The sequence below is a fragment of the Bombyx mori genome, chromosome 21 (genome assembly GCF_030269925.1).
Source record: "Bombyx mori chromosome 21, ASM3026992v2".
In the NCBI taxonomy this organism is placed as follows: domain Eukaryota; kingdom Metazoa; phylum Arthropoda; class Insecta; order Lepidoptera; family Bombycidae; genus Bombyx; species Bombyx mori.
The window spans coordinates 1,315,529-1,341,637 of record NC_085127.1 but is presented as its reverse complement, the minus strand read 5'-3'; the positions used below and the strand labels follow the sequence as shown (position 1 = coordinate 1,341,637).

Sequence of the window (26,109 nt, the reverse complement as noted above, 5' to 3'; positions counted from 1 at the left end):
GCGAATCTGGTTTTAAGCAGTTACGGGTATATCCCCTAGACAGAAGGATCAAATCGCAGCAAGCTTAGTACCGTTGTAATCAGTGAAAGAGTGAAGATTCCTTTCATAATGCCAAATGATTTAATTTACGAATATTATTAGAATCTATCTAATAATAGGTGAAGCAAAAACTTTGTACTTCTTTTTAAGAAAATTGCGCGGACGGAGGAGTATGAAATTTCAAATATGAAAAATACATAAAATCAATAACAAAAGCATTAGACTTTACGAAGAGTTCGACGGGTGTATTAATACATAGACACAGCCCACTGAGTTTCTCGCTGGATCTTCGCAGTTGGTCGCGTTCCCGATCCGGTGGTAGATTCTGCGGAGCACTGCTTCTGCTAGAGGCAGTGTTAGCAACACTCCCGGTTTGAGCCCCGTGAGCTCACCTACACGCTAGGGTGAAGCTGAAATAGCCTCTTAAGGATACCAGCCTACGTAGGATAACAAAAAAGTATTTAATATAACGATTATAATACATCGATAAAGCTTTTCAATTACTATTTGAATAAAACACTTAAGATCTCGAACGTGGACAATAGCATTCACAGGTCTTCTATAGAAATTTTTCTAATAGAAATATTTCTAATAGAATAATTTTTTCTAATAGAAATATTTCTAATGAAATACGTACTCAACAAATGTTCACGATTGACTTCCACGGTGAAGGAATAACATCGTGCAATAAAAATGAAACCCGCAAAGTTATAATTTGCGTAATTACTGGTGGTAGGACCTCTTGTGAGTCCGCACGGGTGGGTACCACCGCCCCGCCTGTTTCTGCCGTGAAGCAGTGATGCGTTTCGGTTTGATGGGTGGGGCAGCCGTTGTGACTATACTGAGACCTTAGAACTATATCCCAAGGTGTGTGGCGCATTTACGTTGTAGATGTCTATGGGCTCCAGTAACCACTTAACACCAGGTGGGCTGTGAGCTCGTCCACACATCTAAGCAATAAAAAAAAAGAAAAAGAAAATAGTATTATAATAATTTACCTAAACATTATTAATTTATCATTCGATTAATTAAGTTCATTGACCTCGTGTTAACAGCCAGATAATTAAGTAACCAAGCCTCATACAAATATTTAAGGTAAGGGCATCGTGAAAGTGTAGACAGTTTAATGCATACGCCCGTATTTAGCGGGTAGTCATCGCGTACAGTCACGGAGAAAACTGTAAAATCTAAATTCAGATGGTCAACTTCAAAGTGACAGAGACATGAAGTTGAAATTTCTATAGCAATAATAATATACGTTTTAATTACAAAAACATTATCTATTAATTGTATGAGCACTCCATGGAGAGACTGGTAATCCAGGACCGGGTGGATGGCAGAAGATCACGCGGCCGCTCACCGACCCGCTAGACTGACCTAATAAAGAAGTCAATTGAGTCCACTATGGTCGAATGTACTCGTAACGCTTCGAACCGCCAGACCTGGAAGCGCATTGCCTGGAGGGCGGTTGTCGGGAGCATGGGCGAGCTAACAGGTCCTACTGCACATACAGCGTCAACGCAACCACGACCACTCTGACAAGAGTGTCCGACTGAGAAGAAGCGCTTTCGATTTTTTATAATTATATAAATCAGTAACGTCATCGTAGTAAATAACAATTAACATAAACAAATGATTAATGTAGATAAACAAGTACTTAATTATTAAGTAACATAATTTATAGGTATCAGGACCTATTAGTTCGTACTGTGTATTTAAAACTCGAAAACATACATTGCGGCGCGACCTACGAACACGACTGAGTGCAAATTACTTTAGCACCGTCACACCGTATCGGTTTTCTCCTACCTATTCTAGTAATCTCAAGGAGTTATGCTAGATTCTCCAGGCGATTAGGTGAGCTCATGGGGCTCAAACCTAACGATATTGCTAATCCTAACCCCTAGGAAGAGCAGTGCTTCGCAGAATCTACCACCGGATCGGAAACGCGACCCACTGATAGGATCCGGAGAGAAACTCTGTGGGCTGTGTCAGTGGGTTAGTTTACTCGCCGAGCCCTTGGTCGCTGTGACCGGTGCTTGAGGTACCTAAAAGCACCGTTAGTTGATCGGGAGGATCTGAAATGACGTGTTTGGGGCGACGTCGACGTTTGCCATTCGGTCCGCAGGATCGGTACTGCTTTGAGCAGGAGGTATTAGTTTTATATTATAGCTACACACGAAGTAACGTTCCATTGTTTATTTGGTAGGTTGAGACACTACCACTCCAAGTGCTGGGGCTGTGGGATGGAAACAAATGAGCCTAGTGACCTCTCGCTTTTGTGTCTACACGTGCGTACAATTGCGAGAGCCAGCTGGTTACGTGTACATAGAATAACAGTTTCATGACATTCGAAACTTTGTGTTTATGATTACAGTTTGCGACCATGACCGATACAGCAGGGTTAAAAATAACGCAGCGTCTTTGTACGAAGCTAGTACTCTTGGTCCGGGCTTACCTTGCACAATCTCTAAAAGCGAATATCCTGGATGGAATTAGGGCTCCCACAAGATGAACCACACACGGTTTATAAAAAGGATATGACCCTAATGATGGTATCTGAAAGATGGAAATAGAGGCCATTATGTTGACGGCTGACGTTATTAAAATAAACGACAAGAACAAGACAGTAGGAATGAAATTATTGTTTTTTTGGCTCTTGAAAATTTATATCCGAATTAAATGTGTTGCTGAGTAATCTTTTATCAAAACAAAGCTTTCTTATGGGGTAATTCGGCTCAATAGTTTTGATAGGACGTTGTGATAACGTACGAAATTTGGAGTATTTTCATTAATTAAATTAGGCCTTCTGCTGATGAAGTATAAGAGTTATAGGTTAGCAGATTTTACAACCGCATTTACAAGTTACCTATACCGGCGAGTTTTTTTATTTATTGATTTAGAAAGACGACGTGCCTTCCTGATATGAGTGGTGACAGTGGGTCATGGTCATTATGAATGCCATGGGCACATCCGAGTCACTGCTTACTACTGAGTACTTCCCGCAAGCCAAGTGGACCATGAAGAAGGACATGTCGTAACTCTGTGGAGGGCAGTTCGTTCCAAGGCTGGTTGGTGAGAGGTAAAAATTACCTTGGGAACGCACTGATGTATGCAGCGGCTCGAAGTAGTATGGATAAGTTCTGCTCTAATTGTAAAAAAGACAGAGGGGCTTTTTCAGAGCACTCCAGAGTTTTGAACCAGTATATGACCTGAATATAGTTAGAATGAGTTACTATGGTAAATTTATAATATTGTTTCTATTGTTAAAAAATAATGTTCACTAATATTTTTTCTTTAATGAATATCACTAATAATTGATTTTTTTATTTATTGTCTTTGTAGGCAGACGAGCGTACGGCCCACCTGATGGTGAGTGGTTATCGTCGCCCATGGACTTCAGCAATACCAGGGGCAGAGCCAAGCCGCTGCCTACCGTCAAGTACTTTCCACAAGCCTTGTTTGAAGAAGGCCATGTTACGGCGCGCAGGAAACACCGTAGAGGGGAGCTCATTCCAAAGTTGGCATGTCTTAATTCTATAATCACAACTGTTCAAGAAAAACTTTACAATTTCGGTCTCGAATGTACTTGTGGTAACAGTACGTACTGGTATTTTTAACACATTTTAAAGATAAATGATTGAACCCGTAATAACAGGGTACGAGATTCGATTTTGTGCACGAAATTAATTGCGTCAACTTTCATCAGCCTGTGGGTGAATGAACGAATATGGCTGAAATGTTTTTTTTTTTTTTTCGAAATTTTATTCAGATTTTGGATTATTATTTTTAGTCGTAGTTCTAGCCAATAAAACATACCGCTTGTTTATATCATTTTGCAGACAGTCTATTTAAAGTCTTTAAAGGATAATTCAGAGGCTTCAGGACACAAAAACATAATATGTATTTTCGTATTTGGGAATGAAGATAGGCAAACAAAAATCAAACCATTACGAAGCACATTAGTAGATAGTGAATAAAAATAATTGATATTATTTATGTAGTTAAAAACGTGTATAGCTCACAAATGATAGGAATAAAATCTTCAGAAGTATTTTTATGTAATTGTCTCTTATGTGATATATATAGTATTTAGATAATTGTTTTTCTGTTTTTATTGTTGTTTTTTCAGTACATTTTCCATTTTTTCGAGTTTAACATGACATTAAAAACCTATGTCTATATATATAGACTATTTCATTCCAAGATGAAAGCGGGTTTGCCTCTTGAAGGAAATTACATGATTATAAATTCCCATGAAGCACGTCTTATTGCCAATATACTACTTTTTTATTTATACAATTTTTATTTATTTAGATTGGCATGGCAAGCTCTAAATAATATGGTATAATCCAAATGCGCAATATTGAGCATTTCATAATCATTTAAAGTAAAAGGTGCAAATGTCTTATTTGTTGTTGTTTGTTGATATTAAAGCTATTAATGAAAACAATAAATTTGTACGAAGTATATAAATTTGTTGAAATCAACTACATATATAATAATAATATATTATATACAAGGTACCTATGTATCAATTGCTAATGTCATCAGGCACTAAATAAGGCATGTGATTCAAGCGACATAATCCATCATGCATTAATGGCCATAGTTGTTCAAAGCTAATGTTTAAACCCAGTGCTTCTCAATCTTATTTTTTGCCATCGCGTACTCCTTAATAAAACTTTTCATTTATGAGTATATACCGCTCTATTGATAATACTATATTTACTCCTAAAAATGTGTCTCATTTGTCCTTAAGATTTGCAAACTTAAATTGTAAATATCAATTGTCATATTTAGACCTGGCCTAAGAGATTACCACTGCGTGTCATTTTTACTAGTGGTAGGAGGACCTCTTGTGAGTCCGCACGGATAGGTACCACCACCTCGCCTATTTCTGCCGTAAGGCAATCATGCGTGGCTTGAAGGGTAGGGCAGCCGTTGTAATTATACTGACACCTTAGAACTTACATCTCAAGGTGGGTGGCGCATTTACGTTGTAAATGTCTATGGGCTCCAGTAACCACTTAACACCAGGTGGGCTGTGAGCTCGTCCACTAATTTCGATGCAATAAAAAAAATCTTACGTTACGGACGTTTTTTCCCGGTTACGGTACCCCTCCGCATCGTCCCATAAAGAACTTCGTTCCACAAATCTAATGTTTATCAAGCTCGGATCGAAACTATAAAACATTGAGTCCTCGTACAAAAAGCGGTCATTCTTGACGTGGCGCGTATCGTGAGGTAGATTCTGACTAAGAAGAACCAACCACTGCTGCCATAGGCTATAGACGCAACCATCACCGGCAATTTTTTAAGACTGTTTTTCTATAATTGCGTGTCTGATAATATTTTAACAGATGCGTATAAACGTACCTTTATAGTTTAATATCGTATTTTCCAGTATCTTTACGTTATGATTATTGATTATTATTATATTTTAACAATATATTATTGTGACATTATATTACTGAATTTAGTCGTCCGGTGACTACGAAAACTGTTATGTATTCAAAACTGTCGGTATGAAAAATAAATAAAAATACAAAGTTTTAATTCGCAAAACCGTAGACAATACTATGTATATGAGTCGACTATTATCAAAGCCGGCAATGTGACTTTTGGACAATTATTGGTAAATCAAAAAAACGAATTATTGACTTTGTATTCTATTGGCAGTCACAAAACTCTTCTGAACGACATCTTAGATAAAAAACAGGTTAAGTATTAACCTTTATTTAATGCAGGTTTTGAACCGTATTCTTTGAAGGAGACGATTATATTCAAATCAATCTGTATTGACATATCAATAACATTTTTTTTGTCCAAATGCACAGATTGCCACCTTTGATAATAGACGACTCATATATAGCCTCATGTTAGAATTGTATAATTCCTAAAAGCATCTTTATGTTAATACCAACTGACAGCTGTCACTCGTGTAATATATGTCAACGTCGTTCGTGTGCTCCCCCCTTTTGTTCTTGCGTCGTCACTGAGTACGGACACAAAAAATTGTATCGCCGACAGAATAAAAACTATCCATGAAAATCTGCGTCTTTATCATAAGAAACTCAGACGATCACTCCAACACCTTAACATGAACGTTTGTCGTTATACATAGTTATTGCAGTACTCATAAACTCATTACAGGCAAAAACGTTCACCTGACCACACACAGACCCGTATGTCCGCAAAAAATAACCTCCTAGCTGTTAGTGGGAAACGCTGGCGGAATTACGACTATTAAATGTGATTAAAAACGGTTACCGGACCACGCGATACGCTACAAAAACATTTAGCTCGCCTCCACGCGACCAGTGTGCTTAGTGCGAGTATTTTAACGTTCTCGATAGCGTAAAAGTTAACTCAAATTTGTATGGAGTTGGAACGTTTGTCTACGTAAACTACATACCCGACCCTGTACACCGAATGGTAAACCGTTGACGTCGCCCAAAGCACGTCATTACGGATCCTCCTGATCCATTAACGGTGCTTTTAGGCACCACAAGCACCGGTCACCGTCCTCGTCGAACCCGTCGCTTGCGACGAAGGGCTCGACGAGCGAATTAACCCATAGACACAGCCCACTGAGTTTCTCGCCGGATCTTCTCAGTGGATCGCGTTTCCGATCCGGTGGTAGATTCTGCGAAGCACTGCTCTTGCTAGGGTCAGTGTTAGCAACTCTCCGGTTTGAGCCCCGTGAGCTCACCTACAAACGTTAGGGTGAAGCTGAAATAGCATCTCAAGGCTATCAGTATAGGTAGGTAAAGTAAATTGTCTACGTTTGCCGCTAGGGGCCCCGTTCAACAGCTTACAAATTTGAGTTCACTTTTACGCTATCGAGAAAGTTAAAAAACTCGCTCGTAAGTGCACAGAGCGAAAACAAAGATGGGTTGTAATTTAATTTGGCATGCTGCATTCGCGATGGTTAATTGAAAATTAGTAATTAATTAAACTCATACATTATCACGTTACTTTTCGACTATCGATTTTAATGATCGAATAAGTATTTATAAAACAAAATAATTTGACTCCAATTAGAATTAAGTTCTCACTTTGGAATTTGGATTCGTAACGATGTCTAAATAGTTTTGTAATAAGTTTTTTTTTTGTCCTACCTAACTGAGAAGCTTCAGAGGCTATATCAGCGTAGCCTTAACTAAAAGGTGAGCTCACGGGGTGCAAACCTGATGACGTTGCTAACACGAACCCTAGCAAGACCCGTGCTTCGCAGAATCTACCACCGGATCGGAAACGCGACCCACTGAGAAGATCCGGCGAGAGACTCAGTGGGCTGTGTCTGAGGGTTAATTTACTCGTCGAGCCCTTCGTCGCAAGCCACGGGTTCGACGAGGACGATGACCGGTGTAATACGGCTATCGCATCCTTCATAGTGAAGGCGTGCGAATATGACCTATCACCAAGTAAACTAGGGGAAATAACAGACCGGGACAGTGGAAGTTTGGAAAGGAAAAGGGGTGATTGAGAAGAAAGTGCTGTGGTTTACTTACTTTCTAAACAACCCCGTCCATCTATTTAGTGTTTATAAATATTATTTTAGCCGCTCGCTATCTGTCTGACTTAAAATTACCTCAAGTGTCCCGAGTGCTAAGACTTTTGTTCAAAAGAGATTCTGTTTCTGCCGTGAAGCAGTAATGCGTTTCGGTTTGAAGGGTGGGGCAGCCGTTGCAACTTACTGCTGGTAGGACCTCTTTTGAGTCCGCACGGGTAGGTACCACCGCCCCGCCTATTTCTGCCGTGAAGCAGTAATGCGGTTCGGTTTGAAGGGTGGGGCAGCCGTTGTAACTATACTGAGACCTTAGAACTTATATCTCAAGGTGGATGGTGCATTTACGTTGTAGATGTCTATGGGCTCCAATAACCACTTAAGACCAGGTTGGAGACCAGGAGTGATGAGAATTACTCTTAATTTGTTTTAAGGACCCTTAAAACAAAAACCCTTAAAACTTGCGTGAACATTTTAAAAATCACACCGATAAATCCATCGGCTCGTTACATCAATTAAACTCATATTAAAAGGCGTAAAAACATCTTTTCATATATGAAACGTAATAAATTTCATTGTTTTTTTTTTGTTTTTTGTTTTGTTTCGGTCGCGGCACGCAACAAATTGGCCAATAAAACACTTAATTGAGACATCGGATCGAATCGACACGATTCGGATCTCGTTTGGGGCGTAGGTACATTTGCGAACGAAAGTGTTATTGTATTTTTATTTAAAAACATGTTGGAGATCTTTATTATTCAACTAATGTTGGTGACAAAGAAAAAAAGATAATCTAAAGTTTTATGTACAGGCTTTTACATAGGTAGGCAGAAAAATTCACGGCCTATTCTCTGCTAAACGGGTCCTCACACGAGGTTTGGGTTTTGAATTTTTTATTTTATTTGTTGCTTAGGTGGACGAGCTCACGACTCACCTGGTGTTAAATGGTTACCGGAGCCCATAGACATCTACAACGTAAATGCCGCAACCTTCCCCGAGACATAAGTTCTAAGTCACAGTTTTAGCACTACACACCTATATTTATATCGAATGTTGACGGTACTAGTAACAAGAAAGTTTTTTATTTATTTTATATTGCTTAGATGTTTGGACAAGCTCACAGCCCGCCTGCTCTTAAGTGGTTACTGGAGCCCATAGACATCTTTAGTGTAAATGCGCCACCCACCTTGAGATATAAGTTCTAAGGTCTCAGTATAGTTACAACGGTTGCCCCACCCTTCAAACCGAAACGCATTACTGCTCCACGGCAGAAATAGGCAGGGCGGTGGTACCTACTCGTGCGGGCCCAAGAGGTCCTACCACCAGTAAGTGTTAGAAAACCAGTTATCACCAGTATGTTAGAAAAATAAAAAGTCACTTTCGTTCACGACTGCACGTCGCGTATCTAAAACGGATCGAAGGGAGGCACTCCTTAGATGCATATCTTTTGAATAAGATGCTGCAGCTTGCTATCTCGACTGTGACTGTTGAACTTGAGCTAATCAGCATTATTAATTATGAGTGTATTTTTTTATATTAATCTCACAATTTTAATTATCTATAATAATATATATAAAAATGAATTGCTGTTCGTTAGTCTGGCTAAAACTCGAGAACGGCTGAACCGATTCGGCTAATTTTGGTCTTGATTGTTTTGTGGAAGTCCAGAAAAGGTATAAAAGTAGATAAATGAATGAAAATGCTCGGATTTCAATAAAAATAACAATTTTGTTTTTCCTTAGATGTGTCCCCCATCGGACGGATTCCTTTTGTTTGTCGTGTATTTTTTTTTTTATTGCTTTGAAGTGTGGGCGAGCTCACAGCCCACCTGGTGTTAAGTGATTACTGGAGCCCATAGACATTTACAACGTAAATGCGCCACACACCTTGAGATATAGTTCTAAGGTCTCAGTATAGTCACAGTCAATTTATCGATTGAGGCACTACGAAGTCTGCCGGGTCAGCTAGTGTTTAATATTTTTTATAAGTATTCGATTTTTCGAATATATCATTGTAACGAACCACTCAAATGATAAACTAAATAATAATCACGTTGTTTTACGTTGTAGGTATCTATGAGCTCTGGTAACCACTTAGCAACAGGTGTGTCAAATCAAATCAAATCAAATCAAAAAAACTTTTTTTTTAATTCAACATACAAAAATGAAAGTACATACTTGTTGAACGTCAAAAGAACTACCGCCAATTCACAAGAACAAGAGCCTCCGTCCTGAGAAGAATTGGCAAGAAACTCAGCGGGCATGTCTTTTTTTGTTTTTTAATATTATATTTTTTTTTTTAATATTTTGTTATAATGTCGTGATCTCGTCCGCCCATCTAAGCAATAAATAAAAAAGACGTCAGAAATACCTTGTTTTTCCAAACAAAAATTCCTATCCCCAAATTTAGAATAGTCTGTAGTGAATTAGTCTTTTAAGTAAGTTTTGAATCGATTCACACGTCAACACGATGTGAATAAAAAAATAATAGATCTGTTTGTATCACGTATTCAAAGATATTTATGGAATTATTTTTGACACGTACCGACGTAGCGACGAAATGATTACGATCTCATATCAACACTTTCATTTAACGCACTACCATAAATTTAAAATAAAAAATAAATAAATTCGCAACATCTATAGTTAGAAATTTCGACCACCGACCATGCTACCTACCGCAGATGTAAAGTCGCATTCACACTAACTATTTGCACGAGCATGTAAAAAGCTCATAGGTGCTTTTTCGGGCCGGCTTACAATGGGATTAGTAGATCAATTACCAAAAAAAAAAAAACATTTCCCAACGAAACCAGTCACTTAACTGTAATTATGTCTTTATATTAGCTAAATGGAACATACAGAAAAACGCGATAATTCGCAAGTCTCTTCATAAACAAATAACTGATAATAACAGAACACAGAACACACTATCACTTCGATGAAGTCTACAATTTACTCATAGTATAAACTTTAATACATCGGATTATTAAAAACTAGCTCTTACCCGTGACTCCGTCCGCGTGGAATAGTTACTTTGGCATAACGCTAAATTTTACCCCCCACTTCATTTACGCAGAAAGTGAAAATATTTTGAAACATTATTTATTGGTGCTCCACTTGTATTGGTCTTACCGTGATTTTGTATAGCCTTTGTCAATAAATGGGCTATCTAACACTGAAAGAATTTTTCAAATCGGACCAGTAGCTCCTGAGATTAGCGCGTTCAAACAAACAAACTCTTCAGCTTTATAATATTAGTGCAGATAACCTTCTACTAATTGTGCTGAAGATACTTAACTGCACCAGATTAAAGATATTGCACACAAAATCGGCACATATCGCAGTGTGAAACGATCCTAACGAAAAGCTTTTCGACGTGTTAATGAGTAAGATAGAAAAATTGCAATACAGGAAGCTTTTGAGAGCGTCCTTGTCTGTGTCTATTTTATAATAGTAAGTAGTACGATTGACGTACTATTTATCATAAAATTAACTTACAACACAATTGAGGCCATTAGCGCAAAAGTGGCCTAAGCTTACTATAGTTAGTATGCAGGCAATTAGGTTTGAATTTTCATGAATTTGAATTTGAGTTAGCAAACAAACAATACGCGCAAAAATAATGTTTACAAAGCTATCTGTTATCTATGGGTGAAACTATGGAGAGGCCGGTTTTGCATCAGAATTTCTTATATTTTAAATAAATTCGAATATACGTCATATAAGCTTGAATGTAAAAAAAATGTGGATTAGGCCACTTTTGCGCTCAATTATATTTGTTGACATATATGCGGCAATTTAGGTAAATCATGATCAGCAGTTACCGAACGTAACTATTGACGTCAATTGATGACTTTAATAGTGGTAGGGAGGGTTGTAAGCGCGAGGAGGTACCATCAGTAGGACTATTTATATCGGGAAGAGGTTATGATGATTTAAATGTAAGGCAGCCGTCAATAGACTATGTAATTGAGACTTTCAGCTCAATTCTTAAGTTGGCATCATTCACGTGGAATTTTATATTGCCCCCGCTGTTCACTTAAGATTCCGTGGCCTGTAGGTTAGTCTGCGAATTTATGCAGATACAAATAAATTACTCAAATTGTTAAATACAAGTTAAATACATACAATCATATTTCGACAGGATTTTACTTCTAGTATACAATCATATTTCGACAGGATTTTACTTCTAGTAATGTCCCTCCAGCGCCTCCGATCATACAACTATACAACTGGTTTTGTTTAGACATTTTGACAAGACATTCATCAGCGAATTCCACCGATTACAAAATGCCCTAACCGTTCGATCGATATGTATGTGTGATTAAAAATGCATTCAATCATAAAGTTAATTAGTTCAAATTCGCAATTCAACAATCATAGATTATCAGCGAGCCATCGTCGTAACTCAATTTGTATTTGGTACGGTTCCCTATAAGGTATTGGTTGGGTTAGTAAACACATAAATCCTGTAGTATGGATCTAGGGTACAGTCGCAAATTAGTTATGCCGATCTAAATCTTATTCTTGACGAAAGCTAAAACAGCAGCCGCTTTGGTATAATATTATACCTTAAACGGGAAAATAGCTATTTTTGAATATATAACCCGTATATTGCGATGGCGTTGATGATGATGATGACGAAGAGAGATTATATATCCAGAATGATTGCGAGGTTATAGTGGCAGTGGGCAGTTGAAGGGCAGGGCTCGGAGAACACGTGACTGCTGAGGCCAAAAAAATCTCCAAAAAACCCGGCGTGAGTGGAGTTCCTATGAGGTGAACGGATAACCTGTTAAAGTTTGCGGAAATCAGGTAGATGCTGGCAGCGCAGGACCGGTTATTGTGACCGCAGGATCAGTCATCTTACATGAGGCCCATGTTCATCAGTGGACTTCTGTGGACTGATGATGTTGGTGATTGTGATGACCAAGCTGTGATGGAATATAAAAACCTGTTCCGGTAAACCGGTACAAGCGACACATGATCATCACAGCTTGAAACTGACGCTGCCTTCGAAACATTATTACGATTACATAACATTGCATTAGCAGCAAAGTGGAAAGCATCCTTGATTTGCGACAGAAATCAGAAAGGCCATGGACACGAGCGCAAAACGCCCTTATTAATTGAGACCCAAACACTTCGCCTTTTGTTCAAGTGGTTTATGTGAACTTGCTGTAAATACGTTTCCTTCCTCATGATGATAGTCTGAATTCGGCGTAGACGTATCAGAGATTTTATTTGGTCAGCACAACACGTGGGTGGTCGACAAGTGCTCTTTCCCGCCAACAACCAAAGTAAGTTTCTCTAGGGCTAGGCAATCCGGGGATTTACCGGCAATAAGACCAGAATTACTTGAAATTCGTAAGAAGCCGATAGTTGAAGCAATTACAGTTACTATGTCTTGACGTTATGATATTTCGATACGTCTCTAACAAAAGAATCTTTGAAAGGGTTTTTAAAACGGTCCTTCAGTTAATGAAGTCATCGGCATAACTGCGACAATGCATCGTAAATAACTTTATAATTGAGACGTGAAGTTTTTAAATGAAAGAAAGTGCCGCATGGCAGCTGACATCCACAATTGACAAATGAACGAGAGAGCTAGCCCGTTATGTCATTTGTCTCCTGTCATGGGTAATGACCTGGTGAATTTATGGCGGGGTGTGATATTAATGTAAAGTAGCAAAAATATACGCGTAGGTTTTTAACACTTACGTAAAAGCACTCTGTCTGGACTTTTTGGCGGGAACGCGAGGAGTGAAGTAGTGTGATTTGTTTTATTTTGTCTATTTAGTGTTTCTTCAGGCTTAAATGTGTAATAACGGTGGCTTATTAACTATTTGGTAACTGTGCACAAATGTGGGAAAATTAAACAAAATCGCTGGACGTAATTTATCGGGATCCTCCAAAAAGCCCACTGAAAAAAAAATCAGTAAATGACCACCATTTTACTAAGATTATATTTCATCGCATACCATCTCTTATCATTTCATTTCACTCCATATCATCATTTTTCATAAAAATAAGAATATAAATTAAAATAAGACATGACTTAAAGGTCTTAGTTACCGGGTCATAAAATCCCTGAAAAAAAAAAGCACTATGTCTAGCGTGGAGCAGTCACATTTTGTGGTTTATGTCTAGCGTAGTAAGTGAAAACTTTTTCTTTGTACTTACGTCGTTTCGGCACCGGAAACAGTATCTTGATACCCAGAGCACGTTATTTTAAAAATAGCAAATCTCGAATTCCTAAAGTTTACACATAATTTATCGAATACAATTAAAATAAATGTACACATTCGCAACGAATAAAAAAAATCAATTCAGACAATATATATAATGTTCTTTTAATGATTTTTCATTACTATTTTATTGAAATCTCATCTAGATTTATGATCATCAGTTTGACGTTTGCAATATTTTTTTATTTCTTTTACAATGTCGAAGTAATTGTTTCGATAATGAGTTCTGATTAGTATCTAGGTATATATTAATAAGTGAAGCAAAAACATTGTATCCCTTTTTACGAAACTTGCGAGGAATATGAAATTTTCCACACTTATAGAGAAGGAGTGCAGAATGCTATTTTTTTTTATTACGCATAAAAAATACATTAAATTGATAAGAAAAACATTAGGTACACATACTACCATATATTCGACACACACATATATAGACGCATATAATATACTATTGTTTATTGTGAAGGTCTGTGGTCTAATTGAGAATAGATTAATATTGTTTGTCTTTAGTATTTATTTTTCCATAGCGTAGTCTTGGCGAAATAAGTGACTATAGAAGCCATAGTCTTTGGCAATCGAAACTTAATAATGTTCAAACTTATAATTTAAATTAATTAGTAGTAGTCTTGTAGTTGTTAGTAGTCTGGTGTAGTGGTAAGTGACTTGGTCACTAAAAAGGGGGTCGCGGGTTCGAATCCCGCCAAGGAAAGATATTTGTATGATAAATATGAAATGTCTTTTCCAGGGTAATATGTATATTAAATATCTGTAGGTATGTATATTACGTACTAAGATCTGATCTAAAATTAACGAATTATAAACTTTTTCTTTCACAATGCAATATAATTTAGTATAAATAAATAAATATCATTAACAATCTACTTAGATACCTGTGTAATTTCGTTCTTCTTAAAAGCTGAACGGATGAGGATGATGGTGGGTCTGAAACAAGAGAAAATGTTTTGTAAGCTCTTAACTGCTGTTTCTTTCATAGGTGCTTATATCCTAAGACAGACCAAACCAACCTGCATATCCGTACGGGCTAATTAAATTTACTACAAAAGCCGCAGTAAATAATAATAAAAAAACAAAATATTTTCCAGACAAACATATTTTCAAAAAAAAAAAAGTAAGAGGTAGCTTCACTTTCAAATGATGTCTTGGAAATGGAATGTTACAAGAATAAAGATAAACTATACTAAATATTGATTATATGTTTGACAAAGAATTCTTTTAATCAAACTATTACGAGTATATTTATATTACAGGCGGGAGGACCACTTGTAAGTCCGCGCGGGTAGGTACCACCACCCTGCCTATTTCTGCCGTGAAGCAGTAATGCGTTTCGGTTTCAAGGGTGGGGCAGCCGTTGTAACTATACTGAGAACTTAGAACTATATCTCAAAGTGGGTGGCGCATTGACGTGGTAGATGTCTATGGACTCCAGTAGCCACTTAACACCAGGTGGGCTGTGAGCTCGTCCACCCATTTAAACAATAAAAAAAAAGAAAAAAACATTATACTCAAATCTATTTTCTGATTAAAGCATGCGTAGCGAGCCGTTGTCTGGACAATAGTGGACAGCCTTGTCATAAGAGATACCAGCTGAGTCCAGCTGTATTCTTAATTAGGCAATCACTCCCCACCACCAGTAACTGATTCGAGCTATATAGTATTTTCTTCAGCTCTCGAGAATCGCAGACATAATCAAAACTTCTGTTACGGTTCAATTTTTTTTTATAGCCGGGAATACGTCACGCACGGTCATCCGGCCCAACTTAGGATTCCTCGTGTTATCGGTACCAGAGACTGATAAACATACATATATGTGCTTAAATATGTGTATATTTAAGCACATATAAGTATGTTCTATATATCTATATGTGTATATAGATAATAACCACCAGGTCATTCACGTAGTGTGAAGCTCTCGGTAAGAGCTTACTATAAAAATAATTCTATGAAGTAAGGTAATAAGCATCCCGACGCTATATAAATAAGCTAATAAGCAAACGAATCTGTTTGTCACACAATGTTAATCCGATACGGGAATCGAACCCATGACCCTTGGCGCAACGGTCAGGGCCATTATCTACTGCACCACCGAGTCAACGAGCAGATGAATTTTATGTTTTTTTTTATTGCTTAGATGGGTGGTCGAGCTCCCAGCCCACCTGGTGTTAAGTGGTTACTGGATTCCATAGACATCTACAACGTAAATGCGCCACCCACCTTGAGATATAAGTTCTAAGGTCTCAAGTATAGTTACATATCTATATGTGTATGTGTATATTTAAATATCTACACTTTAATATTTTAGGCTCTATGAAGCCAAAGAGCTAAGTGGCACCGCTATAAATTTGAATCAACGGTTTCGCAAGGCTCATAACAGAACATATTACATTATAATATTAAATTCACCTTAAAATCGGCTCCTACACTCACACTTCTGTGGCTTTGATTACATCTTTAGTCACGAATGATATGTATTGTTATCAGATCTGCTTAGTGTACGTAAGTCACTTGGATTTGGATAATGGTCTATGAGACACGTGGATGTGGGTGCGCACATTTTGATTATTTCATTCGATTTGGGATATTGGATTAAGCGTTTTGTTATGAAGCATGTAGATAGGTTCTTGTGTCGGAAAAGCGTTTTTAGCGTTTGGTTATATAACGTAACATTAACCTGTTTTGTTGCTATTTTCACATAGCGCCTTTTAAATTCTTATATTGAAATAGGAATATAAATTTGAATAAAAAGTAGATGAATTAATTTTAAAAGTAATGATTAATTAATGAAATAAAAGCGCGATTATTTTAGAAAATTTCACAACATAATCAAACATAAAGAATTATTATTTAAGTTGGAAATTATTGTTAGGAATAGCAGTTAAAGTTGAAGGCTAATTTAGATATAAACAACTTACTTTAAAAGTTGATATTTACAAAAAATGCGTGTTATTCTACGACTGTTTGAGCTCAGAGCCTGATTTAGTGGTAAGTGGGGCCCATGGACATCACAAGCGAGAATGCACAAAACTTGAGATATGAGATCAGTCTCAATTATTGTATTGCGTAACTGACGACTCATTCTTGTAATTGGTACACTGGATTTGTTCACGGGAGAAATAGACAGGACGGTACGTACCCGTGCGGTGGGATGGAAGCCGGGGCATGTTGGAGTTGAACCGACTCAAACCTCCTGTCAACAACCAGCATCCAAACCTCGCATGAGACAGAACTCATGAAAAGGCAAAGGGGGGAAAGTGAAGCGCTTAGTGCGGAGCACATCTCTCCCATCACCCTCCCCCTCGAGACGCCGGACCGGCGGTCGTCGACGCCACGACCGCCTAGATGGCGCCGGTTAGAATGGTCTATCCTACGGAATACCCCGCTGGGTCAGAACCAGCGTGGGTTGATAATAGCCGGCCTTCCATCACCCGGATAATCAGAAGCGATTGAAAGTCAAGTAAAATACTGTTGAGAAATATGTAGTTAGATTTAAAGAGCGGGTCTGGATCCGAGCTAAGAGCACGAAGCAGTGTCCTAATATTACCAAGTAGCTTCATGAATTCAACCATCTCCCTTCTCCCAATAATACGTCAGCTAGCGCTCTCCGCAAATTAAGCAATAAACTTGGCATTAAATTCAAAACGCAACAATTATATTAACAAAACACATTAATGAACAAGACGTAGATACATCATTTGGCAAACATTACTGTTTGAATGAAGACGTTAAATTTATTATCTGCCATTCATCATTTTCATAGATTGAAATTTAACGAGAATACAATATTATAATGCGTTTTACACTAAACAAAATGATTTGTGGTGATTATAGAAATCTAGATGTTGGGAAAACACATAAATCTTTGGACGAAACGATTGTAATGGACTGCGCATTAACTAAATGCGACAAGGTACGTAAAACTGTTTATTGTATTCCAGTAGATGGGTGGATAATCTCACGACCCACGTGATGTTTACTTTATATCAGAGTCTCTAGAGAATCAAACGTGAAAGCTGCAGTCTTAATGCACGAATGTGAACTCTCAATTAAGCCCCAACAGCCGCCTAAGCCATATCATTGTTTTGTAGAAATAGCTAAGATGGTTATATATCATGTGGGCTCACTAGATAAAAAGCAATCTGGCTCTTCGATATTAGAGAGCTAGAGAGGAGAATAGTTGAGAATTGCTTTGACTGATGACTGATGATGAACGACTGTTGTTAGGAAAATAGGGACGGGATCTCAGAGGAAACCAAGGCAGGCATCACCTTCTTCTTCTTTTTCTTCACCTCATCCCACTAGCTGGGTTCGGCACAGCTAATTATTCTCTTCCATTCTCTTCTATCAGCCGTCATCTCAACACTCACTCCTCTCTCTCTCTCTCATATCGTCATTCACACACTCCATCCATATCTTCTTCGGTCGACCTCTTTCCTCTCTACCTTGCAAGGTAGAGGGGGAAGAGTAGGAGATGTATGGAAATGGTAGTGCACTACCATCTCCTAATCACATACATCTTCTCTCTACGCATCACATGTCCATACCACGCTAACCGTCCGTTCTTTAATTTGTTGATTACGGGGGCTACTTTCACACTTCTTCTTATATACTAAGGGAGGCATCATACTATATGTTTAATATCAAGATATAGTATCTATACTTAACCCAAAATTTTGGGTACTTTGAGAATACATTCTTTTCTATTTTTATCTACAAACATAAAACCGCTGTTCCCACTTGAAAGTACTGTTTTGACGAATAAGCTGTGACATCTCGAACTAATACAACTGCAACGTAATAATACTCTCGTACAAATATGACGAAATACGAATGTATGCAGCCTTAAGGGTCTCCGTCATGCGCTGAACCGGTTCACAAATGCACTTCGTAAAGTTCATTTCAAATCAAATATACGTAAATAAACAGTTTATACTGAATGAGATTCGAAATTGAGTGAGCTGTTGGCCCACACGTGAATTCCGTATCACCAAATAAGTAAAAGAGTAAGAAAAGTGTTCAGTGATCACACAAGAACCCAATTACCACTTCTTTTGTGACCTAAAAGCCGCCTTTGTGTGCAAACGGCTAGACCGAGTGTCGAATAATCAGTATCAATATTTGTTCTTCAATTTGTTTGTTTAACTCATTTAGGAGCAGGCGCCCTCTAGTGTAAAATTAAACAATTTTTATTTCCTTTAACATGAGAAAAGTCGTCAGGATAGCGTGAGAACGCGGGGGTTACGCTAGGGTCAACATTGGGCAGGCTATTTCATTGTAGCCGGCTCTGCTAGGAGCTTGGCTTCTCAAACAACCGAGTGTTTCCGATCTACGCTCCGACACCCACATTTTGGGCGATGTTTGGTTTCGTAATTAGTTCGTGTGTCGCGCAGTAGATATATAATGTTATTTAAGTCATTGTTGCGGCCATTTTCTACGGCGGAAGGTCTGGTATTCGTCATGGGTGGCTCGTAGTTTTTGTTTCGTTTTGCATTCGGCTTTTGTTATTGTTGGCGGCGAATTCTTGTAATTCCATTCATCGGAGCCGAAGCTATGGATTTATTTTTGATACAAAGTTTTATCGCATAAATTTTCTTGTTATGACTTCGGCTGAAGCTAAAGGTGCGTTTGTTTAAGTTATAGGAATTGTTGGGTGAGCTTTTTTTTTGTTGTCGAACTTACTGGCTTTTGTGGTCGAGTTTCGTGCGCGTTAAATGTTGCAAGAGTTTTGACTATAACCAGTCGCAGTCAATCATATAAACGTCGGAGTCATGGAATTTTAAGGCAGCTTACGCTGGCAGATGAGTGAGATTATAATGCGCAACCTTTGCCCGTGTCGTTGAGGTTACCTTATCATTAGCATCTGTGAGCACAGTCCTCGTAAAGTCCAACTGTTCTAAAGAAGTAAAAAGAGAGAACCTCTCACAATGGGCCTCAAGCCTAAATCTTTTCATCATCTAACAAGCGGTTTAATACATACAATGCTATCTTTCTATACTACGCAATTTTATTTACTATGTTGCGTTTAAGGCTTAATGAAACAGCTTATTGTTCCTGTTTGAATCCTATTTGAGCTTTGATTGGATTATAATTTTGATTTCTAATTCCCTCGCATTGTGATGAAGGAGGAATTTTATTGGATGACATGGAGTGCCATACTAGAATTCTAGTTACTTGACAGAGAAAATACGTCAGTAAGTAAAACGTAATCACGAGCAACTTTCACGATGAAAGTGTTACTTCGCAGTTAATGTTAAGGACTGACTTAGTGGAGCAGTAGCCTCCGGATCCACTAACGGTGCTTTTAGGTACCTCAAGCACCGGTCATCGTTCTCGTCGAACCCGTCGCTTGCGACGAAGGGCTGGACGAGTAAATTAACCCACAGACATAGCGCACTGAGTTTCTCGCCGGATCTTCTCAGTGGGTCGCGTTTCCAATCCGGTGGTTGATTCTGAGAAGCACGGCTCTTGCTAGGGTTCGTGTCAACAACGTTCACCTACTAGTTAAGGTTACGCTGATATAGCCTATCAAGGCTCTCAGCTTAGGTAGGAAAAAAAAGAAAAAAAAGGTGCAGTAGCTAGTGCCCCTGACTATTGTGCCGAGGGTCGTGGGCTCTATCCCCACATCGAGCAAACAACAAAAACAAATTCGGAAACATTTAACACTGAATTTTCATAATTGAGTATTTACTGATATTTTGAGCCTGCATAAGTAAGTGACACAATACTGCTTACTTCTGCCACGAAACAGTCTTGGGATTTGGTTATGGCTTTCAAATTAAGAATTGAACTTCACCCCTCAATGTGAGTGGGGTCACGTAAAACAAGACCAAAAGAGATAATAACATCTGCTCATTATCAAATTCATAACGCGATTCAGGAGGCTTCGATGCTTAGCTACAATATATTCATCAAATAAATCAAACATTACAAGCCAATAAACAATCCATCGATTACATATTCTCGGCGTACGTTCTAACTCTCTCAGTACTCGTCGAGGCAACGGCTTGTCATCTGTTCCAACCTCATTAGTACCTATTGCTAGAGATTATTGAACACCGTCTATGTATGTAATTACTCGTACATGTAATTATTCGTTTTACTGGTGGTAGGAAATCTTGTAAGTCCGCGCGGGTAGGTACCACCACCCTGCCTATTTCTGCCGTGAAGCGGTAATGCGTTTCGGTTTGAAGGGTGGGGCAGCAGTTGTAACTATACTTGAGACCTTAGAACTTATATCTCAAGTGGGTGGCGCATTTACGTTCTAGATGTCTATGGGCTCCAGTAACCACTTAACACCAGGTGGGCTGTGAGCTCGTCCACCCATCTAAGTAATAAAAAAAAACATTCATGTGTTGAACAGTTTTTTTTGCTCTTCGTTTTTAATATTTATATGTGCATTGAAACTTACATACGTATGATTTTCAGTATCCGGTATCCGTAACACAGGGAATCCTAAAATCCTTTTTTTTTTATTGCCCTTGTAGGCAGACGAGCATACGGCCCACCTGGTGGTGTGTGGTTACCGTCGCCCATGGACTTCAGCAATGCCAGGGGCAGAGCCAAGCCGCTGCCTACCGCTTAATACTCCCCACAAGCCTCGTTTGAAGAAGGACATGTCATAGCGCTCGGGAAACACCGTGGAGGGGAGCTCATTCCATAGCCGGATGGTACGTGGCAAACTTGCGTGATGAACTTACGTGTTATTATTATATCCAGCAGTGTCCAGATATTTCGGCAAAAGCCAAAACTATATAGCTATTTACTTAACTAATCTCGTTTTGGCTGCGCACGTTAGGAATGATCAGAATCGAATTAAATTTCAAATGATAAATACCTTCAACTTGCGTTTCGGTGCAGATATCCGCGTAGATAATTTATAATTAATTTCACTTTTTTTATAACGAAGTTCCTCATGGGACGATGCGGAGGGGTACCGTAACCGGGAAAAACATCCGGAACGTAAGATTTTTATTATTTATGTATAGTCTTAGTATGATGGCTATACAGTGTCTATTGTATAGTCTACGTGATGACGGTTTTCTATGATAGAACATAATTAGGCTTAATTATTATTGTGCATATAAATAGCTGATTCTTTGTATATTATTATTATATATTTTTTATAAATAATTGTGAATAAAATAAAGTTGATAACTTTGTAAAGTAGTTTTTTATTTTTTATCAATAAAAAATCATACTAAAAAATGTATACGCGAATTATTATTTTCTTTATACCTCGAATAGAACTTAAAATTAATATTTTTATATTATAATAAGGAACTTGGTTCCTATCCGGTGTCCCACGAAACCACACATATTTTTTTTCCTACCTATTCTAGTAACTTCGAGGGGTTATTCTAGATACACCGAACTAGTAGGTGAGTTCACTAGGGGCTCCAACCTGACGACATTGCTAATACGAACCCTAGCAAGGGCCGTGCTTCGCAAAATCTACTACCGGATCGGAAACGCGACCCACTGAGAAGATCCGGCGAGAAATTCAGTGGGCTGTGTCTGTGGGTTAATTTACTCGCCGAGCCCTTCGTCGCAAGCGACGGGTTCGACGAGGACGATGACCGGGTTAATTTCACGTTTTTGGCATATCGTTTCAAACCATAATTCGTTAACTGAATCCGTATTCTAAGCGAACGTGGGAAGTTAAAACAAGAATATGTCAAGCTGCCGTCCAAGGGCCACTTTGTGGACGACACTTTAGATTTATTAAGTGTTTCAAACAGTATAATCATGAGCTAAAGAATTTACCGAGAACGCTATGCTAAATAAACGTTATTTATGTTCCGAAGAGGAATTTTGTTTATGGTAATATTGGAATTGCAGATAGTAATAATTTGTTTTTTTAATGATAATGTCAAATGAGGAGAATAGTTTTTGATTATTTTTTTGGAAGCAGTGACCGGTTGCTTCTCTGATGTCGGTAGTAAGGGCTTACCTATTTATAAAAGTATATAAAAAAAACGTAAACTGTAAGATATTATTTATAAGAAATATCTGACATTTTATCTATTATTATATTGTTTTATTTTTTTTCGGACAGGTGGCCGAACTTTTTATGAGGTGGAGGCTCTGCAGATGTTGGGAGCGGACCGCGGGCTCAAAGATAACAGTTTATCTATTGACGAAAGGTATTGCAAGCCGGCACAAGTAGCTATGTCATTCTGCCTATTCCCACTGCGATGTCATGCGGTTAGCTTAGCAGATTAGAATGGTCGTAACACAAAACAATATCAATACCACGTCTTAAGTTAGCATATATCTTATGATCAATAAATCAATAAGAACGATTGGAATTTGTTTTAAGTCGACTTTATAGGTAACATAATTACATATAGGTATATTGCAAACTCGTATAGATATCTATCACCTTATTTTCCCTACCTGTTTGCTGGTAGCCTAAGAGACTATACCAGCTACGCCCTGACGAGTAGGTGAGCTCACGGGCTCAACCCGAGAGAATTTGCTAACACTGGCCCTAGCAAGAGTAGTACCTCGTAAAATCTACCCCCAGGTCGGAAACGCGACCCACTGAGAAGATCGGGCGAGAAACTCAGTCGGCTGTGTCACTCGTCAAACTATATGTATCACCATCGAGTATGTTTCTACCGCGAAATTCTTGAGCAGCCGTTATAGCACGCTATGTAGTATATAATATTTATATATACCTTGATACCCACAGTCTATAGTGGAATTCATCTTGTGTTGTTTACGAGCCTCGGAATTAATTTAACACCAAATAAAGTTTGATGGCTGCTTCCAAACTTCTTATGGCTTACGTTACCTTTATTTGACAGGGAAATTGTTATTAGCTATCGTCAATAACGCTAAAACGCACTTCTTGTGAATCTCGTTCACGTAAAGAACCCAAAATACCGAATAAATCTGTTGACAGCTAAATATTCGACGATTGTGGTCATAAAATCCATCGCATCCTACTATCAAGTTTCACACCGTATCTCGTGGATAATTACACAGTTTCTCATAGGTACAGTTGGGACGAGTGTTAAATAAATTATTGCGGTGTTAAAGAGGTCTTTCAATACGTTTTCTTGGTTCAATATAAATTTGAGAATTTTTTTTGGTGGATACTTTTTTTTTAAATTTAAATGGTCAATGGCAAGAGATTTTTTATACCATTGACTCACGCGGTAAAGTCATTTTAGATCAGCCTGAGCTTGGTGGTAGTATTCTCGACTAAATTTTAAAGGTTAGAAGTCCATGGATTGACAGTTTGACAAATGTTTAAGACCTTTTGTTTCCTACCTGTGCTAATAACCTTGAGAGGCTATTTCAGCTTCTCCTTGACGTGTAGGTGAGCTCACGGGGCTCTTTTTTTATTGCTTAGATGGGTGGATGAGCTTACAGCCCACTCAAGCCAGCTCAAGTTCTAAGGTCTCAAGTATAGTTACAACGGCTGCCCCGCCCTTCAAACCGAAACGCATTACTGCTTCACGGCAGAAATAGGCACCGGACGTCTTATCGCTTAGGCCACGACGACTTCTCAACCGGGACCGTTGTGTTAGCAACACGACCGTAACCGGGAGTGTTGCTAGCACTGGCCCTAGCAAGAGCAGTGCTTCGGAGAATCTACCACCGGATCGGAATTTAAGGTCATTATTAAAGCGAGGCATCAAATTGAATGGAAATGATAGTTTTATGCAAACATAATTAAAATTAATTTTACGTTTTGTTTCAGTAGACAAATGTTTTTTTTTAATTGAAAAATAGACGTTAGTTATCTTCCTCCATGCATCGTGATCCTCAGTGCTAAGCGACGTGACCTTTACGGAGCACTTTTATTCGGAATGTGTTCCTCCATTCCTTCCTCTCCTCTGCGTAGTTAGGTAGTTAGCACAATATTCAAATGCCGAAGTCGTCCGTGACCACATAAACCAACGTGTTCAAAATGTCAGACAATAAAAAACGCGATATTGAAACGTAAATAAGTTTTAACTGTGTCCACGCTCCACAAAGAAACCGAAGAAAATACTGCTTAATGTAAATATATTAACCTTTTTTATTTTTTATTAGATTCACTCTACTGGGTAAAATCTACAAACATTAACATTAAACTTAAGTAGGAAAAATACAAACATATTGAATTCACCCTTTTGAGTGTGAACACAACTTGCATAAAATTAGTTGTGAAGTCATCAGAGGCTGACTTCTATTTATTAAATGATATAATAACAATATAAATATGTAGATATAAAAACTAACAGAAAAAAAAACGTATGGCATTTTTATTAACTTATGCAATTATAATTAATAAGACAATAGTAATTTAATATTAAAACAATAATAAAATAAGACCACGCTACATTTATAAACATTAACAAAAGCAAAACATTAACTGTCCTCTTCACATTCATAAGCTAGGCCGCGCAAGAGAGAGATGGGCAATGTTAATGGGCGACGTCACGCCGCGCGCTAATTCACAAGCACTACACAAGCGCAACGTGTGAATGTGTTGAATGCGAGCTACATGGTAGGCGAAGTGGGGGTGTTAGGTTTTATTTTTGTTACGGAATTTCTTGATTCGCTCGTCGCGCTCAAAGCCCGCGATAAAAGCCATGCAATAGCTTAACTGCAAATAGAAATTAACAAAAACTATTCAGTAATATTAGTAAATATCAGCAGCAATACCATTTCAGCAGGGCACTGGTAGTAAATTCACTGATAGATTCTAAACAGCTTTACCTATACTAGATTGCTACTAGATACTATTTGCGTAATTACTGGCGGTAGGACCTCTTGTGAGTCCGCGCGGGTAGGTACCACCGCCTTGTCTATTTCTGCCGTGAAGCAGTAATGCGTTTCGTTTGAAGGGTGGGGTAGCCGTTGTAACTATACTGAGACCTTAGAACTTATATCTCAAGGTGGGTGGCGCATTTACGTTGTAGATGTCCAGGGGCTCCAGTAACCACTTAACACCAGGTGGGCTATGAGCTCGTCCACCCAACTAAGCAAAAAAAAAAGATAATGCTAGATCATAGATGTTCGCCAAAAACAATATTGTTTCTCTAATACCTCTGTACACCTTCGGACAGACGTACCAAAACACTCAACAAAACCCTTTATAATTATCAGGAATACACAATAAAACCAACAGTCGTTCGTCGTTCGTATAATCTCAGTGATTTTCTGTCGTAAAACATAACGATTATAAATAGATTGATGTCTTATTTACGATCGATGCACCGCTATTGGGATTAATGGAATCATTGGATCGATTTTATTGATTATCCTTCGACGATTCGTACGAGGGGCTGGAACC

The 26,109-nt window shown here is 38.3% G+C and overlaps 1 protein-coding gene across 4 annotated transcripts in view; it reads right to left on the bottom strand.

The window, feature by feature from the left end:
- LOC105841531 (uncharacterized) overlaps window positions 1-26,109 on the bottom strand; it is a 273,844-nt gene that overhangs the window by 68,647 nt on the left and 179,088 nt on the right. For 2 of the 4 annotated variants that reach the window (XM_038018428.2, XM_012689788.4), the window contains one exon: window positions 14,693-14,744. The gene's annotated coding sequence lies outside the window, so the exon portion shown is untranslated. Of the gene's footprint in view, window positions 1-2,497; window positions 2,601-13,737; window positions 13,950-14,692; window positions 14,745-26,109 lie in introns of those variants that run through there. The other 2 variants (XM_062674641.1, XM_062674642.1) reach the window with 2 other exon arrangements.